Consider the following 8,969-nt stretch of genomic DNA (forward strand, 5'->3'; position numbering starts at 1 on the left):
CTTCAAGTGAGAGATAAGTGGTTTGCCAAGGGATGGATTGGAATGAAACCAAGAACCCTTGTTTATAGCTGAATACAGAACGTCCACCACAACCCGTGCCCGGCATGGCCCCGTGGTCTTCAGTCTCTCTCCTCTTCATTAACTACAGTGTCAGACTTCGTACTAACACGGCTCCGTGTGTCAACGGCACGGCCCGTGGCCAATGTACTTGATGTACTATCTCAGATTCTGTAAATCCAAGAGTTGACCACGCCCCGTGTTGCCTTAGCATGGCTCCGTGTGTCAACGGCACAGCCCGTGGCTAATGTACTTGTTGTACTATCTCAGATTATGTAAATCCTAGAGTTGACCACGCCCCGAGTTGCCTTAGCACGGCCCCGTGTTAAGTTCTAGATTTGTCTTTTGTTGTTGTCTTTTTCTTCTGCGGAGAATTCTTGTCACACCCCAACCAATGGCGGAAACATCGGGATGAGACGAAGTGTGAAGATTGCTCGAGACATCATAACACTAATGATTGTGACAAGTATTTAAATAATCATTTCCTTCCATTTCTAAAGAATCAATTTCAAGGTTTCGAAACAAAATACAACATCAAGAATAATGAAATAATACGACATGAATACAAATTTTTAAGTGTGTATCTAAGCATCCTACTAGATTCCATGCATCGTCAACATCCACCTGTAACATGTTAAAATAAAGTCAATGCAAAAGCAAAGGCGAGTACACAAGGTTTAAATAGTATAGCATAAGTATAAAGCATTTTACTCGAATCCACATGGCAATTTGTATACAAGGTACTAGCATGCATAACATTACGTATAAACCCAAAGTGTCCACTAGTATTTAGCATCCCTCGCCACAAAAGTGACGAGACCGTATAGTATATTGACTTAACAAACCCCCGTCGGGTGGTGTGCTACTCCTATAGCGCTATAATTGTTAAGCGAGGGTATAACATAGTAATGGCATAAATCATGTATCATCTAGCATAACAAGAAGCATGTATATCGGATTGAGTTCACAAAGCATGTTTAAGTGTGTGTAAGTGTAATTTTTGTATGGTAACATGTTACAACCCAAAAGTGGTTTAAAATGTAAATGGGTCGAGTGTACTCACAGTGGTTGCGTATGGGGATTTCTTGAATTAACGCACGAGTAAGGATTGGAGAAAGCCCAAGAGAACGGACGTAAGCGTTTACCCTAAGTATGAATTAGGTGAACACCTTAGTTATTTATAAGTTAAATAAATAAATTATTTAAATATTATACTTTACATTTATTACTGAACACTTAGTGTTTGTGCTAGTTCAACATATATGCATATTATGCATATTAGCATACTTATGTATAGTATCAACAGTCGAACCCGACTTTTGTTTAAGTACAAGCGTTCATCACTATTATGTTTTAAATATTGTAAGACTAATATATATTAATTTAAAATATATATTAATTATTTGTTATATTTATGATAAATAGGTAATTTAGTTATTCCATACAGGGATTTATAGTGTCATATTTGGTGTGTTTTATAATGTACAATAATTTAATATTATAATTAGTTTTGTTTATAAGGAATTCTAAACAATAATCAACTGATATATATATATAAATATACTAGCATATATAATACAATAATTTATTCGTAGAGATAAGTTATTAATTTATATATACAAACACTAACATGATCTTCTTTATTTATAAAAGAAGCCAAACAGTCCTTGTAATAGTTCTTCTAAAACCTCCATTGTTTTGACAGGTTATTAACTTCAAACAATTTGAATGTTTCAACTATTAATTAAAGTAAAGAAAAATGAAAGGAAAATATGACAATGAGTATACCGAATATGGAAAGAAGGAGTTCCGTCAAGACTCCGGTTCCGGCGAGACCGAAACTGACCCGAATCAAGACCGAGCCGAAACACGAACCACCAAAGGTAACCACCACCGTCTCTGAAACGGAACCTGAACCGACCCAAGCTTTGGAAGCCGAGCCGAACCAGACGACCTGAATCGCACCGCCGTAGACGACGTCGGAGCTACCGTCGTCGTCGTTGCTGTTGTTCTCGATCTCCTTCTCATCTCGCTCTCTCTCGCTCTCTCGTTTTCCCTTGGCGTCGCCGCCGTACGCCGCCGTATGCCGCCACCCGACAGTGGTGGCCGTCGTTTCATTTGGAGAGGGTAACAGGTGAGTGTATTGTGATTCTACAGTTTGAAGAAGGAGGGTTGTGAGGGGTTTGTGAAATGAATAAGAAGATAAGATGTCTGCATTGTGTTTGTGTGTGTATGATGCTTTGAGTTGAAGACAAAAAAGGAATTGGGAGGGAACAAAATGATGTCGGCTGCAAGAATGAAAGGGTAGGGTTTCTTTTTTTCTTTTTTTATTAAAGGAGAAGGGGATTAAGGTTTAAGCCAAAAGACAACTTTAGTCCCTGGGGTTAATTTAGTTAGCTTAACTTATGTTATTTTTCTCAAAGAGAACATTAACTCTACAATTAACTAACTAAGTTAGTTTGCATTTGCTAACTTTAAAAGTTAACGAGAGTAACTAGTTTATTATAACTAAATAAACCTTTAAATAGTAAATTGGATTAATTTAATTAAACAAACCAAGAATAGATAACCATTTTTATAATCGATAAGATTAAAGATAAAGATTTTTTTTGACGATTATAACGAAACGGCTAATACAAGGATCCAAAGTTTCCAAAAATATGGATATGGACAACGGCCTCTAAATATGGAAAGTTGTGAAAACGCAGGGCGTTACAGTCTCCCATCCTTTAGAAAATTTCGTCCCGAAATTTATTCAGAAGGAAGACTTGAAAGGGTTTTGGCAAACAGAAGAGGATTGTTTAGAATTGAGGCCTTGGAGTTTGAGACAACAGAGTATAATTGAGGTATAAGGGTGAACGATTGATCTGATCACAATTACGAGTATAAGAATAGCATAAATGTTGTATAGATGAAAGTAGCGGGTTAAGAATGAAGTCCCGTCGTGGATAATCGGATACAAGGCGTTTGTGAGTTGTTTAAAGTTTGAATTAGGTCCAAAAGGTCTGCAAAACACTGAATTTCTCATGGCACGTTTTACGAAATTTTGGTAACATGATGAAAACACGTATATATATAGGAAGTACCAGTGGCGTATCTACAATGTTTTGACCATGTTACGTCCGTATCGTTATTCGTGTCATGTTACGTTCCGTGTCTTACCATACGCAGCAGTACACTCTATGGTTCTCATGCGCTTATTACTATAATCCCGTGTGCACCCGCGATTATAACAATCGTCGCATGATCCGCATATCTTGTACTAGTTACGTATGAATCAAGGTATGCATAAATTTTGAAAATAAGATTGCGAGTGAATAGAAAGGTAGCATATAAGCACATTCGTGTTCCAAATAGTATAAGACCAACGCAAGCGAATCCCTCGGGTTTCGCTCGCGTACAGGTGCGAACGTATAAATTTTGAGTATGAATAAAAACATAAGCATAGTATAAGCTTTAATATGAATACGCATGTGAGCATAACACAAACGTATGAATACGAGTACGATTACAAGTATAAACATAACATGTACGGAAAATGTGAGTACAAATTCTGAGCATAAACGAATAAACGGGAGCATAAACATAAATCGTATAAACTAGAGTATTTATATGAGTCGAGTATAACATAAATCTTATAAATGTGAGTATGAATTGTGTGAGTATGAATACATATATAAGTATGAGTATAAACATAAGATGCATGAGCATCGATATGAACGTGGTTTCAAATGTAAAACATGAAGATTTAAGTATGAACAAAATATATGTGCATGAATATAAGTGTAAACAAAGTTGTATAAGTGTATATGAAAACATAAAATGTATGAATATGAATGTAGTATAAACATGAATACAACATAAATGTATAATTGTGAGGGTATGTATAAACGTAACACGTATGAACTTTGAATCACGAGTATAACTTAAATGTTTAAGTGTGAACATAAGTGAAGGCATAAAATGTATAAATATGGATATAGGAAATAATGATTTTGTTTACAGTATAAATCGAAATACACAAGTTTATGCGCGTAAAAGATTAAAAGTTTTGAGTATGAAAGAAAAAAAAGAACGAGTGACGTGCGTGAGATTGTTGTGAGATATTGATTAAAACGTGTAAAATGATATACTTATATAGTTGTTTGCGCAAAACGTGAAGTTAAAATAGATTGAGTTGTCATGGAATGTAAAATCTAGTTTGTGAATGTAAGGAGAATATAAAAGAAAAACATCTTTGATTATGCGAAAGGATACTTTGTAAAAGAATGGAAATGCTATTATGGTTTTTAAAAGAATTTACATAGTTGAGAACTTGTCGGTTCTTATGAAGTTTCCTTGCCCACGTGTTTTGAATTTAATTGGCGTATCGAGCGAGGTTTTGAAAAGTTCTTGGGATTAACAAGCTTGCATCGTTTTAAGTAACTTTTATATTAGAAAGTTTTGAAGTTTATAGATTCTTGAGGAAAAGTTGATCCTTAGAAAAAGGAGTTTGGTATACGAGCGTAGCGATTGTTGAAAAATGTTTTATTGGCTTTGAAAAGGAGTTTTAGTAAATGCTTAAATAATACTGGTAATATTTTATAGGTGTGTGCGAAAAGTTGATTTGATTCTCAATTAAAAATAGAAAATCTCTAGTTTAATGATATGTGATGAGCTTGTTTTATTAGTTATGTTGAATACAAAATTCGTGGGCAATGGATTTGTTAGACCGACTAAGTTGACGAGTAGTATTTCGTGAAATTTTGAATATTGAGAAACAAGTGTTTACGGAAAAGTTAAAAATTTCACGTGTGTAAGCTATATGAAAATATAGATTGTAGGATAAGAAGTTCATTCATATAAACAATGCATTTTGAAATAATTAGAGATTTGACTAATGATAAACGATTTAGATGTATAAATGATCGTGTTTACATAACATAGTCTATTAAAAGAAAGTATCAGTAACGATCACCTAGGTAAGGGAATCACCCCTAACCCATTGGTGAGGTCGTTGTATGATGAGAAAAAGAAGCGGAGTTAATCGTCAAGGTAAGGAAATCACTCCTATCTCGACCATATGTCTCCACTTGTTGTTACAAAAAGAAAAATGTAAATAAAATTACGAGAAATTATACATGCTAGTAATGCATAATCGTATGAAAAGTAATAGTATGTTGTGTGCGCAAAAATGAAATGTCAAAATGGTTCAAAACTGACAAGAGAGAGTTTCATCATAAAAGATCGAGAATAATAAAGCGTAAGTTTGATAAAAAGAAACTTGGATGGTTCCAAAATGGAACGTTGACTAACCAAAGTGGTCGAAAGGTCCTTTGAAATTGAAAACATGCTTTGGCCTAATAGGTGAAATACTCTCGCCGACAAGTCGGTTAACGGTATTCACCCTTCCGGTTACTACATGCCCCAATTCAATCGAAAATTCGAGACTTGGCGAGATTTATAAAAATCAAGGAGTGGGACTAGTCGACGAGGTGCGGGTTTCACCCCTAGCTTGACGAGTTTATACCCTAAGTGTGGTTGGTACTCGTTGGGTCGAAATTTAATTTCGACACGTTAACGAGGGTCCACTAGAAATTGAATTTGAAATTTGAAAATTGAAATTTCCATTAAGATGTGGATTTCACTCCTAACTTAATGGTGTAATTTCGTGCAACACAATGAAATCAAGCGGGATGAGAGTTGTTTACCAAATTGTGGGTTTCACGCCTATTTTGGTAAACTCGTCTCTTTTGTATAATATGAGTGTTTTCGAGTTTAAGAAAGATCGAGTAAAATGCCTTAGGGAGAGCGTATGTTAAAAGGACAAACGAACAAGCATAAACACATAAGAAGGCATGTCCAGAGTAACACATAAGGATTAGGACAATACAACAAGTATCGAACATAATAGACAAGCATTAACACACAATGAAACAAATATTAACACATAAGGATGGCATGTCAAGTATTAACACATAAGTGACACATATGTTTAAAAGACCATAAGAGAATAAATAAGGCAAATAAAGTAGCATGCAAGTAGTTTCAAGTAAAACATACGAATAAAGCTCTAAAACTATAGACTAGGTTAAAGCATTCCTACTTTTCCTAATTCCCTATAGTTATGGCTCTGATACCAATCTGTCACACCCCAACCAATGGCGGAAACATCGGGATGAGACGAAGTGTGAAGATTGCTCGAGACATCATAACACTAATGATTGTGACAAGTATTTAAATAATCATTTCCTTCCATTTCTAAAGAATCAATTTCAAGGTTTCGAAACAAAATACAACATCAAGAATAATGAAATAATACGACATGAATACAAATTTTTAAGTGTGTATCTAAGCATCCTACTAGATTCCATGCATCGTCAACATCCACCTGTAACATGTTAAAATAAAGTCAATGCAAAAGCAAAGGCGAGTACACAAGGTTTAAATAGTATAGCATAAGTATAAAGCATTTTACTCGAATCCACATGGCAATTTGTATACAAGGTACTAGCATGCATAACATTACGTATAAACCCAAAGTGTCCACTAGTATTTAGCATCCCTCGCCACAAAAGTGACGAGACCGTATAGTATATTGACTTAACAAACCCCCGTCGGGTGGTGTGCTACTCCTATAGCGCTATAATTGTTAAGCGAGGGTATAACATAGTAATGGCATAAATCATGTATCATCTAGCATAACAAGAAGCATGTATATCGGATTGAGTTCACAAAGCATGTTTAAGTGTGTGTAAGTGTAATTTTTGTATGGTAACATGTTACAACCCAAAAGTGGTTTAAAATGTAAATGGGTCGAGTGTACTCACAGTGGTTGCGTATGGGGATTTCTTGAATTAACGCACGAGTAAGGATTGGAGAAAGCCCAAGAGAACGGACGTAAGCGTTTACCCTAAGTATGAATTAGGTGAACACCTTAGTTATTTATAAGTTAAATAAATAAATTATTTAAATATTATACTTTACATTTATTACTGAACACTTAGTGTTTGTGCTAGTTCAACATATATGCATATTATGCATATTAGCATACTTATGTATAGTATCAACAGTCGAACCCGACTTTTGTTTAAGTACAAGCGTTCATCACTATTATGTTTTAAATATTGTAAGACTAATATATATTAATTTAAAATATATATTAATTATTTGTTATATTTATGATAAATAGGTAATTTAGTTATTCCATACAGGGATTTATAGTGTCATATTTGGTGTGTTTTATAATGTACAATAATTTAATATTATAATTAGTTTTGTTTATAAGGAATTCTAAACAATAATCAACTGATATATATATATAAATATACTAGCATATATAATACAATAATTTATTCGTAGAGATAAGTTATTAATTTATATATACAAACACTAACATGATCTTCTTTATTTATAAAAGAAGCCAAACAGTCCTTGTAATAGTTCTTCTAAAACCTCCATTGTTTTGACAGGTTATTAACTTCAAACAATTTGAATGTTTCAACTATTAATTAAAGTAAAGAAAAATGAAAGGAAAATATGACAATGAGTATACCGAATATGGAAAGAAGGAGTTCCGTCAAGACTCCGGTTCCGGCGAGACCGAAACTGACCCGAATCAAGACCGAGCCGAAACACGAACCACCAAAGGTAACCACCACCGTCTCTGAAACGGAACCTGAACCGACCCAAGCTTTGGAAGCCGAGCCGAACCAGACGACCTGAATCGCACCGCCGTAGACGACGTCGGAGCTACCGTCGTCGTCGTTGCTGTTGTTCTCGATCTCCTTCTCGTCTCGCTCTCTCTCGCTCTCTCGTTTTCCCTTGGCGTCGCCGCCGTACGCCGCCGTATGCCGCCACCCGACAGTGGTGGCCGTCGTTTCATTTGGAGAGGGTAACAGGTGAGTGTATTGTGATTCTACAGTTTGAAGAAGGAGGGTTGTGAGGGGTTTGTGAAATGAATAAGAAGATAAGATGTCTGCATTGTGTTTGTGTGTGTATGATGCTTTGAGTTGAAGACAAAAAAGGAATTGGGAGGGAACAAAATGATGTCGGCTGCAAGAATGAAAGGGTAGGGTTTCTTTTTTCTTTTTTTATTAAAGGAGAAGGGGATTAAGGTTTAAGCCAAAAGACAACTTTAGTCCCTGGGGTTAATTTAGTTAGCTTAACTTATGTTATTTTTCTCAAAGAGAACATTAACTCTACAATTAACTAACTAAGTTAGTTTGCATTTGCTAACTTTAAAAGTTAACGAGAGTAACTAGTTTATTATAACTAAATAAACCTTTAAATAGTAAATTGGATTAATTTAATTAAACAAACCAAGAATAGATAACCATTTTTATAATCGATAAGATTAAAGATAAAGATTTTTTTTGACGATTATAACGAAACGGCTAATACAAGGATCCAAAGTTTCCAAAAATATGGATATGGACAACGGCCTCTAAATATGGAAAGTTGTGAAAACGCAGGGCGTTACAATTCTCACTGGGTACGGCCCATGCCAGGTGGGCACGGCCTCGTGCCAAAGCTTCTGATTTTTTTATTTCCTTGGTTTGGAGGTGGACGGAGGCTTGGCTAGTTGCGTCAATCCTTTTTCATTGTATTTTATGTTGGTTTTTGCTGTTATTTTGCCCCTTTTGTGCATTTAAGCTCTTTTGACCCTGTTAATTAAAAAGGAACAAAGAAACGGGCTTTTTCCAACATTGGTACCAAAAAAGGGTTGATTTTACGCCGTATTTGATATAATTTATATGTTGTATTTTAAGCACATCAAATACCCCCACACTTGAATCTTTGCTTGTCCTCAAGCAAAACTCTTTACCGTGACTTACACACACGGAACGGGTAGAAGAGAAGGTTTTGGACTTATCTTTAGAGTGTCGGGAATCCAAGTTCTAATTTTATTTTGTTTTTATTTATTTACAGTC

General features: G+C 35.1%; 2 long non-coding RNA genes across 2 annotated transcripts; both read right to left on the reverse strand.

Annotated features, from left to right (window-relative positions):
* Positions 1-526: 526 nt before the first annotated feature.
* Positions 527-2,343, reverse strand: LOC110874095. The gene is made up of 3 exons (XR_002555635.2): positions 1,846-2,343; positions 1,121-1,203; positions 527-681 (listed from the first exon to the last, which is right to left on the reverse strand). It is a non-coding gene; the product is annotated as an uncharacterized LOC110874095 (long non-coding RNA).
* Positions 2,344-6,272: 3,929 nt separating this feature from the next.
* On the reverse strand, positions 6,273-8,094 carry LOC110874094. Its single transcript, XR_002555634.2, has 3 exons — positions 7,592-8,094; positions 6,867-6,949; positions 6,273-6,427 (listed from the first exon to the last, which is right to left on the reverse strand). It is a non-coding gene; the product is annotated as an uncharacterized LOC110874094 (long non-coding RNA).
* Positions 8,095-8,969: the final 875 nt, after the last annotated feature.

The sequence above is a fragment of the Helianthus annuus genome, chromosome 9 (genome assembly GCF_002127325.2).
Source record: "Helianthus annuus cultivar XRQ/B chromosome 9, HanXRQr2.0-SUNRISE, whole genome shotgun sequence".
NCBI lineage: Eukaryota > Viridiplantae > Streptophyta > Magnoliopsida > Asterales > Asteraceae > Helianthus > Helianthus annuus.